The sequence below is a fragment of the Ursus americanus genome, chromosome 1, assembly GCF_024610735.1.
Source record: "Ursus americanus isolate L20-20 chromosome 1, mUrsAme1.1.p, whole genome shotgun sequence".
In the NCBI taxonomy this organism is placed as follows: domain Eukaryota; kingdom Metazoa; phylum Chordata; class Mammalia; order Carnivora; family Ursidae; genus Ursus; species Ursus americanus.
In genome coordinates, this window is record NC_142127.1 from 17,888,736 (window position 1) to 17,914,421 (window position 25,686).

General features: G+C 35.7%; 1 protein-coding gene and 1 pseudogene across 3 annotated transcripts in view; one reads left to right on the top strand and one right to left on the bottom strand.

The window, feature by feature from the left end:
- ZRANB3 (zinc finger RANBP2-type containing 3) overlaps positions 1-25,686 on the bottom strand; it is a 302,647-nt gene that overhangs the window by 193,890 nt on the left and 83,071 nt on the right. The gene's annotated exons all lie outside the window — the stretch shown is intronic.
- LOC123782711 (small ribosomal subunit protein eS4, X isoform-like) lies at positions 6,077-6,855 on the top strand (annotated as a pseudogene).

Consider the following 25,686-nt stretch of genomic DNA (forward strand, 5'->3'; position numbering starts at 1 on the left):
CCATTATGAAACACGAGTCATACAGAAAGGGCATAAAAGGTACCCAAAAGATGTGGGGTAATATGAACAAATCCTTTGTGTATACCAAAACAAAGTAAGTTTTTAAAAATAATTGCTTTTTCTGTTCATGAGCATAAAAAAAAAAAACTAGTCCCTAATGCTTGATAATATCCTGAAAATATTGTGCTTCATTAGTCTGACTTCATTAGCACAAAATTGCCCCATAACTTTTACTAATAAGAGCAAAATAGGAAAAAAAAATCTCTGCATTCGCCTAGATGGCTTTAAAAAAAGGTGTGTATCAGCTGTTTTGAGAGAATTATTATTGTTTTCAGTATGTATAATAATTCCCACTGGGCCAATATATCACAAACTAGCTTTTACACAATTATTTATTCTTGTTTATAAAACTTTAGGGTCAAAAAAGTTGGTTATTCCTACAGCAATTAGTGGAAGATTTTTAGGGCTTAATTAGACAGTAAGATTCATTAGAATATATTAGAGTTACAAACAAAATATAGTTTATATAAAAAGAAACTAAGGAGTAAGTTAGGTCTGCTTGAACTAATCTAAAGTGATTTTAAAAGTAGAAAAAATGATTCATAGTATCAAAATTGCTTTGTTAATAAAGACATGTACATCAGCGATACTTAAATGTTGACAGGTAGATAGAAAAATAAGTTAAATAATTTATTACAAATTGAGAGCTTCTCTCAGAATAAAATAGAACACTAACCTTTATTTATGAATTCTTTTTTTGCCTGGTTTTGGATTTATTGAATTATATGTAAATAAAACCTGAAAATATTTCAAAAATGAGAACACATTTACAAATCTAAGAATAAACCACAAAATAAAAACAACTCAATTTATTATCATATTGTTTCAATTTACTTCTTTAATGATAGAGACTTGAGCCCACTTGCACATATAAAGAGCCAAATAATAATGGCTAAAAGAGATAGGATTATTTACCACCTCACCCACCACCATACCCCCCTTCCTTAACAGGAAGTTTGGAGTTAGTTAAGTCCACACTGGAGCAGCCAAGTACCAGAGTCACCTCTACAGTCTTCTTGTCCTTCCAGGCAGGGCAAAAGATAGCTGGCACAGTTCCAGGTTTAGCATCAATGTTTGATACAGGAAGAAAGGAAGAGGATAAAAGGACACCTGCCAAACAAGTTGACTCTATTTTAACAAGCTTTCCCTGAATCACCATCCAGTGTCTTCTCCTGCTGTCTCATTGGCCACACAGTATCACATAACCACTCCTAATCAAAATCGAGTTTGGAAAAAGGTGTTTCAGCTGATCACACAGACCCCATGCCCAGGGTTATATCTGTGAAGGATTTAGGAAAGCAATCTCAGGCTCTGCCACAAATTCCAAGGTCAAATTTAAGTAAGAGTGATTACTGTAGCCATTATTGCATACAGATCAAGTCAACTCTGAGTTTTTATTGAAATCTGTACCAGATAGGTATATGGCCATGGCTATACTCAAGAAGAAAAGTTCTTCATTTCATATTGACTATTACAGTTACTGATAATGAAAGTTAAAAGTCTGGAAGCTAGAAAAATCAGTTCTCTTATCACTACGATGCTCCGCATGCATACACTCCTATGTTTCAGGCGACATCTCAATTATTTCACTTTTCTCTATTCCAACTATCACAAAAACCTCCACTCATTCAATGATCCACAATAACAAGCATTTAGCCTGAGAACGTGCAGGAGGACAAATGCCGCATTCAATCTGAAATGTAAAACAGCACCAAATATATCCATAACTGAATAAAGTAGTTATTCAGATAATCCAGAAACTTTCAGAGTACTATTTTTTGGATTAGAATCTACATGAAAACTCAGTACTAAGCAATTAAAAATAAGAATTCTGACTTCTTTAAAATAAGAGTTTGCAAATTACTGTCCATAGGCCAAATCTGGCCTATCAATTATTTTTGTAAATAAAGTTTTTTCGGAATACAGTTCAGCTCATTCATTTATATATTATTAATGGCTACTTTTGTGTGACTAAGACAGAACTGAGTAGTAGTAACAGGGATTGTATGGCATTGAAAGTCTAAAATATTTACTATCTGGCCCTTAATAGAAAATGTTTGCCAATCTCTGCCTTAGAATATACTCATGAACTATCTTTAATGACCTGAAGGAAGCTTCTGGCACAGTGCCAAAGGGTTATGACTTTGGCTTGATAAATAAAACCTTTCTATTAACACAGTATGAAGAAACAAAATGTGGATTTATCAGAAGAATGAGCAAAGCCCATACCAACAGATATAATTTTATGGGACTAAGTTCAAAGAACCATGCTTGAGTATAAAAACAGAATTGTTATAAATTCACAATTGAGGAAATACAAAATAATAGTTGACGAAATCAGATGCCATAGATAGAAAGAGCTACAACGTCACAGAGACAGCCAATTAGAGAAAAAGTGTCTCAAATTGATAAAATTTTGTGCTTGACTTCCTCTGGCCAAATACTGAGATCTTTCTCTTTCAAAAGCACGTTATCAGTATTCTTTAGAACTAGCACTCAAAGTACAATTCAATTACAAGAACAACGGAGAATAGTAAGCAATACAACATTTCTTACAACATTTTGACATTATCATCTTGTGACTTAGAAAAAAATTCGTTGCCTAATCAATCTTATATGCTTTTCTTTCAAGAATATAAATTGAATATCTATAAAAAGCCAATCTAGGAATTGAGGTGAACTACAGTTTACACTCCTCATCACCATTACTTCCTGGTGTAACTTTGTAAGTGCTACTCTAAACCTTGAGTCTGTGGCATTAGTTCTTGCAGCCCTGAACATATTTAAAAAATCTATGAATTTTAGTTGATGGCATTTGTAATATGTCACCTATTGAATGTACCCTTAAGAACCTAATGCTATCTGAGATAGTAGTTTAAAAACACTGTATTTCTTTTTTCCAGCTTTACTGAGGTATGACTCACAAATAAAAATTAAATATAGTTAAGGTATACAATGAGATGTTTTGATATTTTATATATATATAACTACCATTTATATAAATATATAGGTATTCAATGAGATGTATATATGTATATATATGTATATCTGTATATGTATATATAGGTATACAATGAGATGTATATATAACTACTATATATATAACTATATATAGCTACTATATATACATATATATATATATATATAAATGATTACCACAATCAAGTTAATTAACATATCCATTCCCTCACACAGTTACCATTTTTGTGTGTATGTGGTGAGAACACTTAAAATCTAACCTCTTAACATTTCAAGTATACAAGATAAGATTATTAACTATAGTCACCATGCTATGTTTCAGGTCTTCAGAACTTATTCATCTTACAATTGAAAGTTTGTACCCTTTGACCACCACCTCTTTTCCCTACATCCCAGTAACCACCATCATACTACATTACATTGAGTTTGACTTTTTTTTAGATTTCATGTATAAGTGAGACTAAGCATTATTTCTCTTTTTATGTCTGGCTTATCTCACTCAGCATAATGTTCTCATTTCATCTATGTTGTCACAAATGGCAGGACTAATTTCTTTTTTAAGGTTGAATAATATACTCCTGTGTGTGTGTGTGTGTGTGTGTGTGTGTGTGTGTGTGTGTGTGTAAACCACCACCATTTTCTCTATATAGTCATCCACTAACAATGGCTATTTTATCTTGGCTACTGTGAATAATGCTGCAATGAATACGGGAATGCAAATATCTCTTCCAGATAGTGATTTCATTTCCTCTAGATATAGACCCAGAACTGTGATTGCTGGGTCATGTGGTAGTTCTATGTTTAATATTTTGAGGAACCTCCATACTGTTTTCCATAATAGCTGCACCAATTTACAATGCTACCAACAGTGCACAAAGGTTACCTTTTCTCCACAACCTCACAAACACTTCTTAAATCTTTTAACTTTTTGGTAATAGCTCTCCTAGCAGCTATGAGGCGATAACTCGTGATTTTGATTTATTTGCATTTCCCTGAAGAAGAGTGAGGTTGAGAACATTTTCATGTACCTATTGGCTATTTGTTTATCTTTTAAAAAAAAAGTTTATTCAAGTTCTTAGACCATTTTTTGATCAGGTAATTTGTTTTTTTGCTATTGAGTTGAAGGTGTTTCTTATATATTGTAGATATAAATCCTTTAATAGATATAGTTTGCAAATATTTTCTCCCATTCCATAGGCTCCTTTTTGCTTTGTTTCCTTTGCTGTGCAGAAACTTTTTAGTTTGATGTAGTCCTGCTGGTTTATTTTTGTTGCCCCCCCCCCCAAAAATCATCACCATGATCAATGTCTAGGAACTTACCTCCTATGCTTTCTTCTAGGAGTTTTATAGTTTCAGATCTTATATGTGAGTCTTTAAGCCATTTTGGGTTGATTTCTATGTATGAGGTAAGAAAAGGGGGACGCCTGGGTGGTTCAGTTGTTTAAGCGTCTGCCTTCAGCTCAGGTCACGATCCCAGAGTCCTGGGATAGAGCCCCATGTAGGGCTCCCCCCCTCAGCACGGAGTCTGCCTCTCCCTCTCCATCTGCCTCTCTCCCAGCCCATGCTCTCTCTCGCTTCCTCCCTCAAATAAATAAAATCTTTTCAAAAAAAAGAAAAGGATTCAATTTCATTCTTTTGCCTGTGGATAACTACTATCCCCAATACCATTTATTGAAGAGATTATCTTTTCCCTATTGTGTATTCTTAGTGACTTTGTTGAAGATTAGTTGACTATATATGCAGGATTTTACTTCTAGGCTCTTTATTCTGTTACATTGGTTTATTGTGCCTGTTTTTATCTGTTTTGATAACAATAGCTTTCTGATACAATTTAAAATAAAGACTGTTCTTCTCAAGATTGCTTTGGCTACTCAAGGTCTTCTGTGGTTCCATTTGAATTTTAGGGTAGTTTTGCCTATTTCTGTGAAAAATGCCATGGGATTTTTGACAGACTGCATTGAATCTGTAGATTGCTTTGGGTAGTATGGACATTTGAACAATATTAATTCTTCTAATCCATGAACACAAGATATATTTTCATTTATTTGTGTCTTCTTCAATTTCTTTCATTAATGTCTTACAGTTTTGTGTACAGATCTTTCATGTCCTTAAATTTATTCCTAAGTATCTTACTCTTTTTGACACTACTGTAAATGGGATTATTTAATTTCTCTTACTGATAGTTCACTGTATAGAAGTGCAATTGATTTTTGTATATTGATTTTGTATCCTACAACTTTACTGACTTTTTTGGTTTTAATAGTTTTACTGTGGAATCTTTAGGTTTTTTATTTTAAGATTTTATTTATTTATTTGAGGGAGAGCGTGAGAGAGCGAAAGCACAAGCAAGGGAGAGGGATAGAGGGAAAGGGAGAAGCAGACCCCACTGAGCAGGGAGCCCGATGTGGGACTGGATACCAGGACCCTGAGATCATGACCTGAGCTAAAGACAGACACTTAACTGACTGAGCTACCCAGGCACCCTAGGGTTTTTTATTTATAAGAGCATGTCATCTACCAACAGAGATCATTTTACATTTTCCTTTTGAATTTCAATGCCCTTTATTTATCTTTTTGTTTCCTAATTGCTCTGGCTGGGAATTCCAGTAGTATGCTGAGTAAAAGTGGCAAGAGTAAAAACACTACATTGTTGACCTATATGCATGTAAATGCTTATAAATTCAGACATCTCTAAAGAGCTATAGAAATATGTGGTTCCAATGGTTACTTCCAGGAAGGGGACTTGAAGGACTGGGGGGCTTAGAGAGCAGATGGAAGGAACAGGGAAACTTCCCACTGTAAAATCTTTCATGCTTTGTTAGTGTAATTCCTTATACATGTATAATCATTAAAGAACATAAATGGATTATTTTTTAAAACCCTTATCTTACCTAGACACAGGTAAGATATCCTTTATCAAACCTAGACATAGAACCCTCTCAAATCATGCTATCAACAAAGAGATCTCCTTTGGAAATGGAACCACCAACCAATGCAAGGGACAACTGAAGATTAAATATGCAGGCCTAGTCCAGCCATGGCTCATGGTCCCAAGAAGCATCTGAAGCAAGTAACAGCTCCAAAGCATTGGATGCTGGATAAACTGACCAGTGTGTTTGCCTCTCATCCATCCACTGGTCCCCATAAGCTGAGAGAATGTTTCCCTCTCATCATTTTCCTAAGGAACAGACTTAAGTATACCCTAACAGGAGATGAGATAAAGAAGATCTGTATGCTGCATTTTATTAGGATTGATGGCAAGATCCAAACTGATGTAACCTACCCTGTTGGTTTTATGGATGTCATCAGTATTAACAAGACTGAGATCTGATCTATGACACCAAGGGTCACTTTGCTCTTCATCGGATTACCCCTGAGGAGGCCAAGTGTAATTTTTGCAAAGTGAGAAAGATCTTTGTGGGGACAAAAGGAATCCCTCATCTGGTAACCCATGATGCTCACACCATCTGCTACCCTGATCCCCTAATCAAGGTGACTGACACCATTCAGATTGATTTGGAGACTGGAAAGATTACTGATTTCATGAAGTTTGATACTGGTAATCTGTGTATGGTTAACTGGAGGTACTAACCTGGGAAGAATTGGTGTGATCACCCATTGAGAGAGACACCCTGGTTCTTTTGATGTAGCTCCCGTGAAAGATGCCAATGGCAACAGCTTTGCCACGACCTCTCCAACATTTTTGTTATTGGCAAAGACAACAAACCATGATTTCTCTTCACTATGGAAAGGGTATCTGCCTTACCATTGCTAAAGAGAGACAAGAGATTGGTGGCCAATCAGAGCAGTGGGTAAAATGGTCCCTAGATGATGTGATTGGAAGTCTTTCTACTTAACTAAGGATCATACAGTATGAAAATAAATAAATAAATAAATAAAGATTCAATTAGTATATGCAATGCATTAGCTGGTTTTCAGCACTTTAGGGGAAATACTTTAATTGGCTGGTTAGATCCATGAGAGCCAGCCATTTTACCTTAAAAAAAAAATTCACAGAGAAATGATCAGTAAAGGAAGTGACAAATTAAGAGAGAATTTTCTTTTTAAAAGGAAGAGAGAAGAATCAGGTAAAAGAAAGCAATAAAATGTGTACCACAGAACATGATACCCTTAATAGCAGAAAACAAGAATTAGAAACCAAGAGATGAAATTACGAATAAGCACGTAAAATGGCCGTGATGCTTAATGGTGCCACTCTCAAAAGTTACCAAAAGTATGCATATTCAAGATAGGGAGAAAAAGCCACTTCTGCTAAGAGGAAAAGAATGATCCTAAGTGTGTATGTCTTCTTCTGTATATTTGTTGGGGGGGGGCAGGAGTAGGTAGGGAAAAAGGCTGAAAGGTAACTTCAGGCTCACTCTTGTTCTAGGTCTTTACAGCAGCAGAATATCTTACTGAAAGCATAGCTACCACATACGTAATATGTAATATGTAATCAAAGTTAATAATGAAAATGATGATTTACAGCATAAAAAAAAAAAAAAACCCTCAGATTAGAATTAGGTTTCTGGGAGCATTTGGGTGGTTTAGTCAGTTAGGTGTCTGACTCTTGATTTTGGCTCAGGTCATGAATTCAGGGTTGTGAAACTGAGCCCTGTGTCAGGCTCTGCACTGGGCAAGGAGCTTGCTTGGGGTTCTCTTTCCTCCTCTCTTTGCCCCTCCCTCCACCTCTCTCCCTCTCTTAAAAAAAAAAAAAAGAATTAGGTTTCTGGCTAAAGAAATGAAGAAAGGTTTCTGATTAAAGAGAAGTTTTAAGAAGAAGCAAAGCTACATTATATGTTCAAATACTATCTTCAAGTAGAAATCTTTCTTCTTTCTTCATCACAGTGAATCCATCTTAACATGACAATAAATGTTTTTTCTTTAAAAAATATAAACCCACAGGAGAGAGGGAGAAAACAGCAAGCAAATTTCAGAAGGTGAAACCAGATGAACAACTGAAAAAGCACCTTAGCAGACCAAAAAGTGAAATCCTACTTCAACAGAAAATAAAGCTGAAAAGCAACTTGACTGGCACTGAGGAACCCCTAAAGAGCTCAGGAAGTGGCAGAATAAGGTACTTTTGCAAGTAGGGTAAAAATAGGGAAGAAAACAGTGTGATTAGTTAAAAGCTTATAAAATAGTTAAACTCCCTGATTCCCTACTTGATACAATGTCCTCCCGCATCCTATCAAAGGTCTGAGTTTATCCTCTGGAGTGAGTGAAGCAGAGTGTATCACTAGACAGAGAAAGATCACTGGACATTTAAGAAAAACTAATAATATTAAAGACAGATAATATTCAAAACATACTGAAAGAAAGCAAGTTGAAGGAAATCATGACTATTTAAGAAGAAATTAATTCAAGAAAAATTGTCATTAATATTCTTAGAGAGGAGACATCACCTATGAAGTAAGAATAGCGTGCTAGTAAGAGGAAATACTCAGAGAATAAAAAATAGCTCTTGAAAATTAAAAAATAATACCAGAGATCAAAAGCTTAATAGAACAGAAAGATACAGTCGAGGAGAATTCTCACAAAGAAGGGCAAAAAGATGATGAGTTGAAACAGGAAAAAAGAGAAAAGAATATTAGAGGACCAACTCCAGACATCCAATATCTGAATAATGTGTAAAGAATAAAAAGAGAAAACAAGGAGGATATAAACAATACTGATATTAACAATTTTTAAAGTTCCCCAACTAAAGGAAGTTGAGTTTCCATATTGAATTGGCCCAACCAGTGCCTAGCACATAATATGAAAATAACTTAACAGAAAATGTCTAAAACTGGAAAATAAAAAGCTGCAAACAATCAATTATCCAGAAAGACTTATTTCTTAAGAGAACCATGGTTTCCTAACGAAATTAATGTCACAGGAACTATGCTTTCTTTGCTCTGCTGAACTCAAGTAACCTACTTTAAGGATACAAATGAACAGTTATTCCACAGAGTTCAATTCAATTCCAACAAATATTTACTGAGCTCCTAATTTATGGTAAGCTCTTTTGTTAAAATGACAAAAAAGTCTTAAATTTAAAAGATCTTGAGCCTACGGAGGCTTAGTCCAAATTAAACTGTATGAACATTTACTTATTCAAATAGATGAAAGACTGTCATATAAAATAGGAGGTAATCTTATTCTAGAGGACATTCTAGAATAATAGGACTAACAGGATCATAGGACCAATGGGAAGAATGTATAGATGTATCAGCTCAATACTAGTTTTCCCATGGTAAGAATAAACCAATTTTAAGTCTTATTATAGAACTATAATAATTAAAGCAATGTGGTGTTTGTCTAAAGTTGGTGTATGAATCAATAGAACAGAGTCGAGAAATACACCCACACATACATGGTCAATTGATTTTCAACAAATATACCAGGTAATTTGATGGAGAAAGGACAGACTTCTCAACAAATGGTACTAGAGTAACTGGACATGGAAAACAGAACAAAACAAAACCCTCAACCTCCACCTCATACCATATATAAAAATATACAAAATTTAAGTTAAAATGCATTATAGAACTATATGTAAGAGATAAAAATACAAATTTGTGGGTACGTCTAGGTGGCTCAATCAGTTAGGTGTCTAACTCTTGGTCTCAGCTCAGGTCTGATCTTGGAGTCACGAGATCAAGCCCTGCATTGGGCTCCGTGCTCAGTGTGGAGACTGCTTGAGATTCTCTCTCCCTCTCCTTTTGCCCTCCCCCTACTCATGCTCTCTCTTTCTCTAAAATAAATAAATAAAATCTTAATAAAATATATAAATTTGTGGAAGAAAACAAAAAAAATGTGTGATATTAAATTAGTATTTTTCTTAGATAAGACACAGAAAGCACAAACCACCAAAAAGCTGATAAATTGGACTTCATTAAAATTAACATCTGTTCTTCAAAAGACACTACGATAAGTCACAGGCTAGGAGAATGTGTATGTACTAGCCAGCAAAAGACTTGAATCCAGAATATATAAATAACACAATTCAATAAGAAGATAATACAATTATTAAAATGGACAGAAGATCTGAATAGATATTTCACCAAAAAGATGTACAGATGGCCAAGAGGCACACAAAACTGTGCTCAATATCATTAGTCATCTGAGAACTGTAAATTAAAACCACAATAAGATACAATTACACAACTAGTAGAATGAATAAAATTAAAAAGATTTAGAAGGACGAATCTTGGCAAGGATGCAGAGTGACTGGAACCCTCATATATTTGCTGGTGCAAATCAAAAATATACACCCACTTTAAAAAACAGTACAGTCGTCTCTTATAAAGTTAAACATAAATTTGCCATATGTCATAGCAATCCCACCCACCCCTGAGTATTTACACAAAAGAAATAAAAACATGCCCACACAAAGACCTGCATGTGAACATTTATAGCTTTACTCACTGCCATGAAAAATTGCAAACAATCCAAAGTGTCCATCAACAGGCAAATGGCTAGATAGATGTTGGTACGCCCATACAATGGAATACTACTCAGCAATAAAAAGGAATGATACATTCAACAAATGGATCAATCTCAGAAGTATTATGTTAATAAAAGAAGACAGGCACAAAATGTTACATATTGTATGACTCCATTTATATGGCAGTTTAGAATAATTTTGTTTATTCACACAAATCAGTTGTTGTGATAGGTTTTATTTGTAAGACGTGACTGTTCACAAAAGGGTAGGAGGGAGCGGCCTAGGATAATGGAAGTCTTCTCTATCTTGACTTTGGTGGTGGTTACAAAATTGTATAAATTTATCCAAACACTGAACTGTACACTTTAGAAGGGCGAATTCTACTATACATAAATTATACTTGAATAAACTTGTCCTTAAAATTTTTTTAATAAATAAACCATCATGGTACTAGAAATAAAGATGTCGATATGATTCCAACTACTGAGATTATTTATAAATCTTTGAAAAGACAATATTCAAGTAATTTTAAAGATTAGAGTCTCCTTTAAAAAAAAAGTAACAAGAGAATATTAGAATAAGAAAAATGAAGCTAGCAAGAAATCAAAGATACAAAAATAATACATATAAGCATCTCTCAATTACACAACTGGGATCTTAACTGTCAAAATAATCCCAAATAGACCATAATAAAAAATAAGAATTCAAATATTTCTAAAGGAATTTTAAAAATAAACAGTCATTCAATTATATGAAAATGGGGAATTTAATGCTCTGAAAAGATAATAAAAATGGAAATGATTTTTTTACTCCAAAATTTCAAGTTGAATGATCAGGAACCAAACTCCCTGCACAGTGACCCACAAGCAGGAAAGATATCATAAGCTTCCTGAGGAGTGAGGGCTTTAAACACCACATCAGGCAGCCTCCCTTCCTGGCCTGGCAATCTGCACCAGGAAGAAGAGCACCCACAACATCTGGCTGTGAAAGTCAGCAGGGCTTTACCCCAGGAGAGCCAGAAGGCTATTGGAAACTGACTGTTTTAAAGGACACAACACTGTATCACTCGTTCTGAAACATAGCAGAGAAGGAGTGATTTGAAAAGTGCCTGGGTCACATGTGAGAGAGATTTATTAAGTAATTTTAGAGAGTATGCAAGAGGGGCAGAGGGATCTGCAGAAACTTTCTCCAAAACTGGAAGGGCTAATAAGTACCATTTTTCTTCCCTCATTCAGCCTACCTAGCCCAATGCAGAAGGGTGCTACTTGTGGCACCCTCTCCCTACACTGTTAACACCACTTGTCCCCATGCTGGATTTCTCCTGTGAACCCACCCAGCTCACCAGCCTGCCCAGGCTGGCACCCCTCCAAAGAACTCCTGTCTCACCAAACCTGGCAGGCAGTATCAGTGGGGACCACCAAACCCCAAAACAACAATGCTCAAAGTGACTACCACACTGCCACACCCACAGGGCAGCCCTGGCCAAGACTCTGCACCCTCCATATAGAGTATCATGTCATCTGCGAAGAGAGACAGTTTGACTTCTTCTTTGCTGATTTGGATACCTTTTATCCCTTTTTGTTGTCTCATTGCTGTTGCAAGGACTTCTAGTACTATGTTGAATAATAATGGAGAGAGTGGACATCTTGTCGTGTTCCTGATCTTAAGGGAAAGGCTTTTAGCTTTTCCCCATCGAGAACGATATTCGCTGTAGGCTTTTCATAGATGGTTTTTATGAAATTGAGGAATGCACCTTCTATCCCTACACTCTGAAGGGTTTTAATCAGGAACGGATGCTGTATTTTGTCAAATGCTTTTTCTGCATCAATTGAGAGGATCATATGGTTCTTGACTCTTTTCTTGTTGATATGATCTATCACACTGATCGATTTGCAAATGTTGAACCACCCTTGCATCCCAGGGAAATTCAAATCAAAACCACATTGAGATACCACCTTACGCCAGTTAGCATGGCAAAAATTGACAAGGCAAGAAACAACAAATGTTGGAGAGGATGTGGAGAAAGGGGATCGCTCTTACACTGTTGGTGGGAATGCAAGTTGGTACAGCCACTTTGGGAAACAGTGTGGAGGTCACTTAAAAAGTTAAAAATTGAGCTACCCTATGATCCGGCAATTGCACTACTGGGTATTTACCCCAAAGATACAGACGTAGTAAAGAGAAGGGCCATGTGCACCCCAGTGCTCATAGCAGCATTGTCCAAAATAGCTAAATTGTGGAAGGAGCCAAGATGCCCTTCAACAGATGACTGGATTAAGAAGATGTGATCCATATATACAATGGAATATTACTCAGCCATCAGAAAGAACGATTACCCAACATTTGCAGCAACATGGACGGGACTGGAGGAGGAAATTATGTTAAGTGAAATAAGACAAGCACAGAAAGACAATTATCATATGGTTTCACTCATTTATGGAACATAAGAAATAGCAGGAAGATCAGTAGGAGAAGGAAGGGAAGAATTAAGGGGGGGGTAAACAGAAGGGGGAATGAAGCATGAGAGACTATGGACTCTGGGAAACAAACTGAGGGCTTCAGAGGGGAGGCGGGGTGGGGGGGGACTGGGATAGGCCAGTGATGGGTATTAAGGAGGGCACATATTGCATGGAGCACTGGGTGTTACACGCAAGTAATGAATCATGGAACACTACATCAAAAACTAAGGATATACTGTATGGTGACTAACATAACATATAAAAAATTATTATTATAAAAAAAAAAGACTCTGCACCCTCCAAAGCAACTCCGTGGGGGGCGGGGTGCCACACCCATCAGCACATCAATAGCAGCTGCATCAAGGCCTCTCAGCCAGCTGTAGGGGGGCTAACCCCACCCAATAGCCAGCTCACAGCACCTACAGCAAGCCACAGTAGCCAGCCCCACCCATCAATGCAATGGCAGCAGTCCACAGCCCACACATGGGACAATTCTGGAGTGCTTGGTTCTGGTGACCAGGGGGATGGAGCTCCTAGGGCCCAAGAGGTGCTCGTATATGAGACCACTAACTTCAAGATAAAGAGACATAGCTGAGCTAATACATACTAACAAACACAGACAAAAAAGAAAAGACAGAGGAACATGTTGCAAATGAAAGAATAAAACTAAACCTCAGAAAATAACTAAACAAAATGGAGATAAGCAATCTAGCTGATAAAGAATTCAAAGTCATGATCATGAAGATGTTCACCAGACTTGAGAGAAGAGGGTTTGAATTCACCAAGAACTTCAACAAAAAGAGTGATAATAAAAAAGATCCAATTAGAGCTGAATAACTCAATAACTGAAATAAAAAATATGCTAGAGGGATTCAACAGGAGATTAGATGATATAGAATAGATCAGCAACCTGGAAAATAGGCTAGTGGAGATCATCCAAGGTGAACAACAAAAAGAAAAAAATGTATAAAAAAATAATAAGGGTAGGTTAAAGGACCACTGAAACAACATCAAGTATACTAACATTCACATTATAGGGCTCCCAGAAGAAGAGAGAGAAAGAGGCAGAAAACTTTTTGAAAAAATAGTGGCTAAAAATTTCGCTAATCTGAAGAAGGAAACCCACAATCAGGTAGGGAAGCATGGACAGTCCCAAACAAGATGAACTCAAAGAGATCACCACCAAGACACATAACAAAAACGTGAAAATATTAAAATAAAGAACCTTAAGAGCAGCAAGAGAAAAGCAACTAGTTATGGACAGAAGACCCCCTCCTTGCCATAAGGCTATCACCAGATTTTTCACAGAAACTTCGCAAGTTACAACTCACAACCAGGAATAATCTACCTGGGAAAGTTATTCAGAAGTAAAGGAGAGATAGGGGCGCCTGGGTGGCACAGCGGTTAAGCGTCTGCCTTTGGCTCAGGGCGTGATCCCGGCGTTGTGGGATCGAGCCCCATATCAGGCTCCTCCGCTGTGAGCCTGCTTCTTCCTCTCCCACTCCCCCTGCTTGTGTTCCCTCTCTCGCTGGCTGTCTCTATCTCTGTCGAATAAATAAATAAAATCTTAAAAAAAAAAAAAAAAAGAAGTAAAGGAGAGATAAAGAGTCTTCCAGAAGAAGAAAAGTGAAAGGGGTTTATCACACTAACTCAGGCTTAAAATAAATGTTAAAGGGACTTCTTTAAGCAGAAAAGAAAAAGCCACAACTAGGGGTCCCTGGGTGGCTCAGTGGGTTAAGTGTCCAATTCTTGATTTCAGTTCAGGCAGTGAGATGGAGCCCCGCATCTGGCTCTGTGCTCAGAGGGAAGTCTGGCTGAGATTCTTTCCCCTCTCCCTCTACCTGCCCCTCCTTACACTCACATGTGCACTCTTGCTCTCTCTCAAATAAATAAATAAATCTTAACAAAAAGAAAAAGTCACAACTAGAAGAAAATTACAGAAGAAATAATTTCAGTGGTAAAGGAAACACACTAAAGGTAATTGATCAATTATTTATAAAGCTAGTATGAATGTAAAAAGACAAAAGTAGTCATTTTAATTATGTCTATACTAGTTGCTTTACCTACAACAATTAAGATATACACAAAATAAAAAGATGTAAATTATGACATCAAATACATATAGCAAAGCGGGAAATAAAATGTAGTACTTTTAGAATGTGTTCAAACTAAGCATCCATGAACTTAAAATAGATAGCTATGCATTTACAAGATGTTATATATGAACATCATGGTAATTGCAAATCAAAAATCTACGATAGATACACACACAAAAAAGACAAACTACTCCAAGCATAGCACTACAGAAAGTCATCAAATCACAAAAGAAGAGTACGAGAGAACCAGAAAGGAACAGAGAACTAGAAGAAGAATCAGGAGACAATAAACAAAATAGCACTAAGTACATATCTATCAGTAACTACTTAAAATGTAAACGGACTAAATGATCTAATCACAAGACACATAGTAACAAACAGATTAAAAAAAAAAGAAAGATCCATCTATATGCTCCTACCAGACACTCTCCTCAAACCTAAACACAGATAAACACTGAAAGCTGAAAGGAAGGAAAACAATATTCCATGCAAATGGCAACAGAAGAAAACCTGGGGTAGAAATACATATATCAGACAAAATAGACTTTTAAACAAGGACTGTAATAAGAGACAAAGAAGGGCATTACATAATGATAAAGGAATAAACCCAACAAGAGGATATAATGATTGTAAATATCTATGCTTCTAACATAAGAGCACCTAAATACATAATGCACATATTAATGGATATAAAGGGAGAAACTGACAATAATATAAGAGTACCAAAAAACTTAAACCCCTTACATCAAAGGATAATCCAGACAGAAAATAAAAAGGAAATAGTGGCTTTGAATATCACATTAGACCAGATGAACTTAACAGATTTATACAGAACATCCTATTCAAAATAGCGAAATACACATTCTTTTCAAGTGAGCATGTAACATTCTCCAGGACAGATCACACGTCAGGAAACAAAACAAGTCTCAATAAATTTAAGAAGATGGAATCATATGAAGCATCTTTTCTGGCCACAATGGTATGAAAGTAGAAATTAGTTACCAGAAGAAAACAAAACAAAAAGCCGGAAACAAACAGAAGCTAAATAACATGCTACTAAACAGAAAATGAGTCAACAAAGAAATCAAAGAAGAAATCAAAGGATAACTGGAGACAAATGAAAATGGAAACAAAACTTTCTGGAGTTGTTGGAATGCAGCAAAAGCAGTTCTCAGAGAGAAGTTTATAGTGATGCAGGTCTATGGTGATGCAGGTCAAGAAACAACTAAAATCTCAAATAAACGATCTAATCTACACCTAACGGAAGCAAAAAAAAAAAAAATCAAAGTCCAAAGTTAGTAGAGGGTAGGAAATAATCAAGATCAGAGTGAAAATAAATGAAATAGAGACTAAAAAATAAGAAAAGATGGATACAACAAAGAGCTGGTTCTTTGAAAAGGTAAAACTGATAAACTTTTAGCCAGATGAGTCTGGGTAAAAAAAAGAAAAAGAAAAAGAAAAAGAGAAAAGAAAGAAGACATCCAAATTGATAAGTAACAAAACTGTCATTCTTTGCAGTGACATGATACTACATATAAGAAATCCTAAAGATCCACCCAAAAAACTATGAGAATTAATAAATAAATTCAATAGAGCTCCTGGTTGGCTCAGTTGGTTAGGCGTCTGCCTTCAGGTCAGGTTGTGATCCCAGGATCCTGGGATCAAGTCCCGCAAGCCTGCTTTTCCCTCTCTCTCTGTCTCTCATGAATAAATAAAAGTAAAATCTTCATAAAAAATAAATAAATTCAATCAAGTTCCAAGATACAAAATTAATATATAGAAATATGTTGCATTTCTGTATACTGATAACAGACTAGCAGAATGAAGTTAAAACAATCTAAATTATGGGGCGCCTGGGTGGCTCAGTTGTTAAGCATCTGCCTTTGGCTCAGGGTGTGATCCCAGGGTCCTGGGATTGAGCCCCGAATCAGGCTCCCTGCTCTGCTGGGAGCCTGCTTCTTCCTCTCCCACTCCCCCTGCTTGTGTTCCCTCTTTCGCCGGCTGTCTCTCTCTCTCTGTCAAATAAATAAATAAAATCTTTAAAAAAAACCCCAAAAAACAAACAAATCCAAATTACAATTGCACCAAAAAAACCCTAAAAATTAATTGAACAAAGGTGAAAGACTTACTCTCTAAAAATTGTATAACACTGATAAAAGAAACCGAAGATGACATATAAATGAAAATATATACCATGCTCATAAATTAGAAGAATTAATATCGTTAAAATGTACATACTACCCATACAATCTAAAGATCCAATGTAATCTCTATCAAAATACCAACACCATTTATCACAGAATTACAATAATCTTAAAATTTGTATGGACCCACAAAAGACCCCAAATAATCAAGTAATTTTGAGAAAGAAGAACAAAGCTAGAGGTATCACATCCCTGATACCAAACTATAGTACAAAGCTATAGTAATCAAAACAGTATGGTATTAGCACAAAAACAGAAACATAGATCCATGTAACCTAATGGAGATCCAGAAATAAACTCACACTTATTTGGTCAATTAATGTACAACAAAAAAGAATATACAATGGGGGGAGGGTGCTGGAGGGCTCGGTCCATTAAGCACCCAACTCTTGATTTCAGCTCAGGTCATGACCTTAGGTTTATGAGATTGAACCCTGGGTGGGCTTCATTCAGTGGGAATCTGCTTCTCTCCCTCTCCCTTTTCTCCTCCCCTGCTCAGGCAGGTGCTCTTTCTCTCTCTTTAAATAAATAAATAAATAAATAAATCTTTAAAAGAAAACAATGGGGACAAAGAGAACCTCTTCAATAAATGATGTTGGGAAAAGTGGACAGCTATATTAAAAAAAATTAAAATTGGATCACTTCCTTATACCATATACAAAAATAAACTCAAAATGGATTTAAAATCTAAATGTAAGACCTGAAACCATAAAACTCCCAAAAGAAAACATAGGCAGTAAAATCTCAGACGTGAGTCTTAGCAGTATTTTTTTGGATCTGTATCCTCGGGTAAAAGCAAAAAAAGCAAAAATTAACAAGTGGGACTACATAAACTAAAAAGCTTCTGTACTGCAAAGGAAATCATCAACAAGATGAAAACCTACAGAATGGGAGAAAATATTTGCAAATCATATATCTGATATAAGATTAACATATATATGTAATTTGAAGATTTTACTTATTTATTTAGAAAGAGTGTGTGCGCGCATGCACAAGCTGGGGGAGGGGCAGAAAGAGAGGGAGAGGTCTCAAGCAGATTCTGCACTAAGCACAGACAGATATAGGGCTCAATCTCACGACCTGAGATTGTGACCTGAGCCAAAACCAAGAGTTGGACAAACAAGCCACGGAGGCACCCCCAAAATATATTTTAAAAAACCACATACAACTCCATACAAAAAATAAAACAATTCAATTAAAAAGTGGGTAGACACTGTTTCAGATGAATACACATTTTTCCAAAGAAGACATACAGATGGCTAACAGGCACATAGAAAGATGCTCAACATCACTACTCATCAGGGAAATACAACTCAAAACCACAACAAAATGTCAACTCACACAAATCAGAATGCATAGTAACAATAAGAAAAGAAATAACAAGTATTGGCAAAGATGTGGAGAAACGGAACCCTTGGGAACTGTTGGTGAGTATGTAAACTGGTTCAGCCACTAGGGAAAACTATATGGAGGTTACTCAAAAAATTAAAAATAAAAATACCATATGAACCAATAATTCTACTATTGGGTATTTATCTAAAAAAAAAAACCCCACTAATTTGTAAACATATACAACCCCTATGTTTATGACAGTATTATGTACCATAGCCAAGATATGAAAGCAACCTGTGTCTATTAATAGATGAGTGTATAAAGAAGATGTGGTATGGTGGAATATAACTCAGACCTAAAAAAAGAATGAGATCTTGCCATTCACAACAACATGGATAGACTATTATGCTAAGGAAAAAAAAATCAATAAATAAGGAATGAAAAGTACAGCACAGGGAATATAGTCAATAACATTGTAATAATATTATGTGATGACAGAAGACTGGTGAGCACAGTGTATAGAACTTTGAAACACTATGTTGTAAAACTGAAACTACTATAACACTGTATGTCAACTATACTTCAAGAAAAATTTTAAAAATAAGTATATAAAGATATAAGTATCATACTATGATATAATCATTAAAAAAACAAAAACAAAAAAAAATGAAATCTTGCAACTTGGGTGAACTTAGAAGGTATCACGCCAAGTGAAAGAAGTCAGAAAAACACAAATACCATATAATTTCACCTATATGTGGAATATTTTTTAAAAATGAAATAAACAAACAAAAAACCAGAAACCAGAATCACAAATACAGGAAAAAAAAATGGTGATTGCCAAAGGGGAGCATTTGGGGGAATGTGCAAAATAAGTAAAGGGGATTAAGAGGTACAAACTTCCAGTTATACAATAAATCATGGGGATGTAAAGTATAGCACAGGGAATACAGTCAATAATATTGTAATAATTTTGTATGGTGACAGATGATAACTACATTTAGCATAGTGAATATTTTGTAACATATATAAACATGGAATCCCTATGTTGTAAGCCTAGACTAATATAATATTGCATGTCATCTATACTTCAATTAAAAATTTTTTAATAAAGTTTTAAAATTTGTTTTTTAAAAAATTTAAGTCAAGATGAGCAATCAAGATAAAACCTAAACCTATAAACTACAGTAAAAGGATATTGTATAAGAAAGATTTTCTGACACTACTAAAATAGCATGGATCTAAAGTTTGGTAAAGTCAGTAGTTTTAAGAGGTAACAGTACCTGACAAACAGGACTGACGACATTTATGAATTCCATGTATTTTCATAGGTGGTAAAACTGGACACTGAGGTACATTTTAACCTTTAAATCAACTATTCCTCCATCCCTTCTCCTCTTCTAGGCTTCAGTTAGCCCAAAGAGGAACATCTGAAAAGGAGGAGAGTCTTACCTGAAATGTTTTAACCAAGAGCCGCTAGGAGCAAATGAAAAAGTGAGGAGTGGGGAGTTGAAGGGCTATGCCTTCAATAGGAGGCCAAGTTCCTGTCCCAGGGGCTAGCAAGAATATTCTGTGTCACTGTCTCAAAGGACCAGGAAAAATGCTAACTCCAAATAGCCATTGCTATTTGGCATTAGGAGTTTGTGTCTCTGGAAAATTAAGGCCAAGCTAGATTGAAGTGCTTATTTCTCTCCTCTCCAAGGAAAACTTCTTGGGTAAAACAGCAGACTTGCATATTTTACACCTGGAAAGATCGTATCAAGTGCCAGAGTTAGTGGTTTAACCCATGTACCATAAGCTGGGACTCTAGTAGTGGGTCTAAGTAAACTGAGGCAAATCACAGGGTATTCTATGTGGATAAGGAAGAATGAATCCTCTGAGATAGAAGACCTTGACATAAATCAGAGTTAAATCAACAGCTGCTCTGAGCTGTAAGGCAAACTCTCCCTTCAAATAGTCACTTCTAGCCCTGTCTTCTGAGATGTGCCCTGGCACCATTTTCGAGGATGCTTTACTATCACCAATCCTGTTTCACCATTTCATATCAAGTATACTTCACAGACCAAACTATGTATTTGTACAAAAGGTAAAATACAAATTAGTCCAGGCCTCACCACTTACAAGGAAGCTGAACAACAGAAGTGCGTGCTGCATGTCCATTCTTAAAACCACACGCAGGTCTAGGGGTGCCTGCCTGACTCAGTGGAGCGTGCAATTCTTCGTCCCAATGTTGTGAGTTCAAGTGCCATGTTGGGTGTAGAGATTACTTTAAAAAAAATAAAATCTTAGAATAATAGTAATTTAAAAAAAGCCATGCACAAGTCTTTTGTGAAAGAAAAGCGAATTTCATGCTCATTTTCATAATCATTTAATATCTCATTGCAATTTCCTTGGCAATAGCTCCTAAACTTAAATTTTATGAAAATCTACTAAGAGAAAAGCTATACAGAAGAATGTTCATAGCAGTACTCTTCATACAAAATGAAATTGGAAACATAATTGTCCATCGATAGTACAATGGATAAATAAATTGTAGCATACCATTAAAACAGAATTCTATAGATGGCAATGAGAAGGAAGAGTTACTCAATATGACAAAATACATTTCACAAACATAATGTTCAATGAAGGAAGACAAAGACAAATGAGTGCATAATATACTATTTCACTTATATAATGTTCAGAAACAAAAAAGCTATCCAATGGTATTCAAGTTAGAATTTTGGCTGGAGGGGACAGTGGAGGAAGAAGGAACAGTGATTGGAAGATAGCACACTCTGGACTTCTTAGGTTCAGGCAATATGTAATTTTTGACCTGAATGCTGGTTATATAGGAGTGTTCTCTTTGTGAAAAACAGCTGTTCACTTTTGATGAGGGTACTTATCAAACATTAGATATATTTAGTAAAAAGTTTATTTTAAAAAATCAATTCAAAGCTTCCTAAAAACCATTTAAGTTTAGAATTATTTTTAATATAAAATAATGACGTCTTAATTTATTGATGTTATCTATTCTGAGTCACATAAAGAACACTGTATTATCGGGGCACCTGGGTGGCTAAGTCGGTAAAGTGTCTGCCTTCAGCTCAAGTCGTGATCCCCAGGTACTGGGACTGAGCCCTGTGTTAGGCTTCTTGCTCAGCAGGGAGTCTGTTTCTCTCTCCCTCTGCTCCTCCCAACTGCTCATTCTCTCTCTCTCAAATAAAGAATTTTTTTAAAAAAAACCACTGTATTATTTTTAAATATAAGGGAATAATACTTTTACAACCATTAATTTCTTAAATTAATGTAGTTCATGAGCATAGTTTTTATTTTTAAAAAGCACATGGTACAGGGGCGTCTGAGTGGCTCAGTTGGTTAAGCGTCTGCCTTCAGCTCCGGTCATAATCCCAGGGTCCTGGGACTGAGCCCCACATAGGCTCCCTGTTTGGTGGGGCTACTTCTCCCTCTGCCTCTGCTATTCCCCCTGCTTGTGCTCTCTCCCCCTCTCTCTCAAATAAATAAATAATCTTAAAAAATAAAAAGCACATAGTACAAAGGAGCTTATACTGAAGAGCAACTGTCCCTACCTTTATCTGTCTTCACCCCCAGTCCTAATTCCACTTGCGAAAGGCAATCTTTTAATCTTAATATGATTATTTTGCAGTTTCATTACTTATCAAATTCAGATATTATTTACTGACTTCTGTGAAACCAGAAAGTCATAAACTCAAAATCTTTCATTCTAGCCTGACTAGAAAAGTATCTCTAAGGTCTGAGCCCTAGGTTCCAGTTGACAATTTTGATAAATAACCTCTAAAAACAGGAGACTTGTTTTTAACAAACTCCTCAAGTAATTCCAATGCATGGCCAAGGTTGATGCAACATTAAGGCAATTAGAGAAGAAAAAGTCTGGAATATATTTACATTCCTATTACTATAGAGTTTAAAACAAAACCAGAATAATTTTGTGCCTCACATTCAAAAAAGTTGAGTTTCTGCCCGTGTTGTTTGCTAAGAAAGATAAATGACTTCAATAATCTAAAGAGTATGAACATGTAATTTTGTGTCTAAAATGTCTGTCAGAGGAAACTACATTTGTTAAAATGTCCTTTATACAATATTGTATCTATTCACTAAAAAATGTAAATTATGTTTGCCATAAGAAGTTGATTTTAACATCCAGATAATTTATTCATAATGACTTCAATGATCTAGCTCTAATTAACTCAATCTATATAAAAAGATGGTACAGATTTTCATAAAATTATGAACATGACTAAAGGGGCATTTCCCTTTTGAAGGTAAAATAAAATGCCTAACAAATGAACTTTGAAACAAAATGTAGACTCTTGGTTGGTCACCACATCCCACTACAAAAGATGATGTGCCTTCCCACTAAGGAAAATTGGGCTCACTTCTAACATCCTCCTACCTCACCAACTCCTTTTTACCAATGATAACAATTATTAGCATGATTCTACTATTAGTTACATTTGTAACTTTCAAGCATATCTTTCAGATATCTAGTTCTAGTTCATGAACTTAGACCACTGGTTCTCAAATTTGACTATACACCAGAATCAACTGAAAAATGTAAAACAACAAACAAGCAAATTAATACCCAGATTCCACCCTGGGATTTTAATTGTTAAAGATGCAGCTTGATGCAGTTTAGACATCAAGATTTTGAAAGCTCCCAGGCAATTTTAGAATGCAACAAAGTTTGAGAACTGCCATACAGAATAAACATTTTAAGTAGTAGCAATCATGCCTGTCATTCCCAACTTCTGTCACATATACTCAAAAAAAAAAAAAAGAGAGAGAGAGAGAGAGATTTATTTATTTTTATAGGGAGACAGGGAGATGGGCAGAGGGAGAGAATCTCATGCAAACTCCCTGCTGAGTGAGGAGCCTGACACAGGGCTTGATCCCACAACCCATGAGATCATGACCTGAGCTGAAACCAAGGGTCAGATGCTTACATCGACTGAGCCACCCAGAAGCCCCTGTCACATCTATTTTTAAAAAATATTATTTAGATTAGTAAAATTTAGGTTATTTTCAATAACCATAACTGAGACCTACATACTTTAGACTTAAGAGTAATTCTTTTTTTTAATTTTTTTTATTACGTTCAGTTAAAAAAATTAAATACACAGCATGCACAACATCAGAGTTTATATAAATACCATGTAGAACAGAACCAAGAAGTACACTCAGGTTATATTTCCTTCTCTACTATGCTACCTCAATGTCAGGAGTCTCTTTTCTTATACTCCATTAATTTATCAAAACTAGGGGCCTCATTCAGTTAAGCATCTGCCTTCACTCAGGTCATGATTCCAGGGTCCTCCGGCTCCCTTTTCCCCTCCACTGTTTGTGCTCTCTCACTCTCTCTCTCTCACTCTCTCTTTTTCAAATAAATAAAATCTTCAAAAATTATAAAAATCATACAAATTTGAGTCTGCCTAATATATGGACACTACTTTATATATCTCTTTTCTATCTCCTAAACTTTCTGACCATCTTTGTTGTCTTTATTGATAAGAAAAATGTATACTTAACCATAGTCCCAATATTATCCCGACTGTTAATTCTAATTTATCAACCTTTATTCCAATCTTCTCGGACACAACTAAATTCTTACTTTAATATGGTATCATTGCTTCTATTGCCTGCTGAACAAATGTCTTTGGAGGTTGTACTCATTGGACTTTTCGGTAAGTTTTGCTAGTTGTTATATCCTCTCTTGGTTTCTATACTTGTTTTGACAAACAAACCCCTCAGCTATCGGAGAGATAAAATGTCACTTATCTTTTCATTTATCTTCACATTCTCATGTGCGAAAATAACTTTATTTTGACCTCACATATTTGACAGTTTGCTTGGGCATAGAATTCTAAGTTAAAATTCGTTTTTCTTCAAATCTTTAATAAAACTGTCCTACTATCTTCTAGCATCCATATGCTACTGCCTTATACCATCCATATTTCCTAATTTGTAGACTTTTGTTTCTTTTCTCCAGAAGCTGTTTGGCACTTACTTTCTTTATAATCTTGATATTTTGAAATTTCACAAGAATGGTTTCCTTCATTCTACTTGGTACTTAGAGAAACTACCTAATCTGAAAATTGATGCCTCTTTTCACCTTTCATTATAAACATCCTACATTTATTGCAAACATAAATGCCAGTCACTGTTGTAGGTGCTAGGGTAGTAGTATAATACAAAAAGAACAAAAATTATGCCTCATGGGGTTAAAACATTAGTCAAGGAAACAGACAAAGTTAAATGTGTATTACATGTTGGTAAATGCTAAGCTTAAAAAAAAATGCAGGAAAGCGGAATGGAAATATTGGGGAGGAAGGCACAGAAATTTGGATGGGATGACCAAGGAAGATTTCACACAGAAAGTGAATTCTGGATAAAGATCTAAAGCAAGTAAGAAAGCCAAAGCATGAGGATAAGTGTGGCTGGGGCCTTCCAGAGGCATTCCAGGCAAGGGGAATAAGTGAAAAGGTACTGAGACAGACACGTCTAGAGTTTTGGGGGAGCAAAGTGAGCTGAGTGAGGGAGAGTAGGAGGTTATGAGGTTAGGAAGTTAGGAAAGTAATGGGGAGCAAAATTCTGTAGAATATAGTGAATCTTGGCAAGGCCTTTGACTTTTATTCAGAATGGGGTGAGAAATCATCCATTGGGAGAATCTGAGCACAGGAATAAGAGGATCCCACTAATGTTAAACAGGATCATTCCGACTACTTTATTCAGAACATACTGAAGGAGAAAAGTACTGTAAGACTAAATCAGTTGGAAGCCTATTAATCACAGGTAGAGACGACAGTGGTTTGAAACCGGTTACTTGAAAGAGGATACTGAAAAGAGGCCAGAATTCCATGTATATTTTGAAGGTAAAATTGACGGATATTCTGATGTGGTAAACTTACGGTTATGAAAGAAAAGAATCAACAATCAACCCCAAGTTATTGGCCTAAAAAAGTAGAAGAATGAAAGCATCAGTAACTGAGATGAAGTAGGCTGAGAAAAATCCATTTTCTGGCATCACATACCAGGAGTTTGGTTTTAGCCTTATTAAATTTGATATCTATCAAACATGTAAGTAGAATATCAAATAGGCAGATAGATGC